This window comes from Syngnathus typhle, unplaced genomic scaffold (genome assembly GCF_033458585.1).
Source record: "Syngnathus typhle isolate RoL2023-S1 ecotype Sweden unplaced genomic scaffold, RoL_Styp_1.0 HiC_scaffold_445, whole genome shotgun sequence".
Classification (NCBI taxonomy): Eukaryota; Metazoa; Chordata; class Actinopteri; order Syngnathiformes; family Syngnathidae; genus Syngnathus; species Syngnathus typhle.
In genome coordinates this window covers 20,001-21,322 of record NW_026872347.1, presented here as the reverse complement: position 1 = coordinate 21,322, position 1,322 = coordinate 20,001, and positions in this window count along the sequence as shown.

Here is a 1,322-nt window from a genome sequence, read left to right as displayed (position 1 = left end):
GTTGGTGCGCCAGAGTACGATGAGTTGGTCCCCCTAGTCACTGTACTCATTACCTTTACCCCCAAATCGCAAAATATAGTCAGAACGAGTGTGGGGAACACAAGTTTTGGCCCCGAGAACCAGGCGGCTGGTGTCTCTAGCGATGTGTTCCCCCCCAAAAAGTGTTCACATGCTCGGACAGCGAACCTAGGAGCTACCGCAAAGCACTCTGGAAGTGCAAGAGCGAAAAATTTTCTAAGTACAAAAACTCTCGAAAATTTTCAAAGTGTCACAGTGCTCGAAAATTTTCAAAGTGCTACATGCTTTCCATCCAAGGAAGGAATAGTGGAGGACCGGCCGCCTCCTTAAACACAAGCCGGCGGAACGACGGGGAGGACCGGCCGCCTCCTTAAACACAGGCCGGTGGAACGTTTGGCAGAATTCTTCTCGTGGAGGACCGGCCGCCTCCTTAAACACAAGCCGGCGGAACGACGGGGAGGACCGGCCGCCTCCTTAAACACAGGCCGGTGGAACGTTTGGCAGAATTCTTCTCGTGGAGGACCGGCCGCCTCCTTAAACACAGGCCGGTGGGAACGGTTGGCAGAATTGCGTGACGGCCGCCTGCTCCCGGCGTCCGCACGTGAACGAACACCCCCTCCCGGGGACGGCCGTCTGCTCCCGACCGCCGTCCTTCACCCCCTCACCTTCCGGACCCCCGTCTGCTCCCGGCGGGCCTCCGAGTACCCCCACCTTCTCCCGAACTGACCGACAGGCAATGAGACCCGCCTTGGTAGGGCCCCCACCGGCCCCGGCTCGCGCCGGCGTTGGGTGGACGGTTCCTCCCCACTTGCGGGTCGCTCTCCACGGAGGACCGGTCGCCTCACTAAACATAGGCCGGGCGAAAATCTGCGAATGTTATACATCCAAGGAGGGAGGACCGGCCGCCTCCTTAAACCACCGGCCGGGCGAAAATATGCGAATGTTATACATCCAAGGAGGGAGGACCGGTCGCCTCACTAAACATAGGCCGGGCGAAAATCTGCGAATGTTATACATCCAAGGAGGGAGGACCGGCCGCCTCCTTAAACCACCGGCCGGGCGAAAATCTGCGAATGTTATACATCCAAGAAAGGAAGGAAGGAGGGAACCGGCCGCCTCCTTAAACACAGGCCGGGCGAAAATCTGCGAATCTTATCCATCCAAGGACGGAGGACCGGCCGCCTCCTTAAACACAGGCCGGTAGGAACGGTTGGCAGAATCGCGTGACGGCCGCCTGCTCCCGGCGTCCGCACGTGAACGAACACCCCCTCCCGGGGACGGCCGTCTGCTCCCGGCCGCCGTCC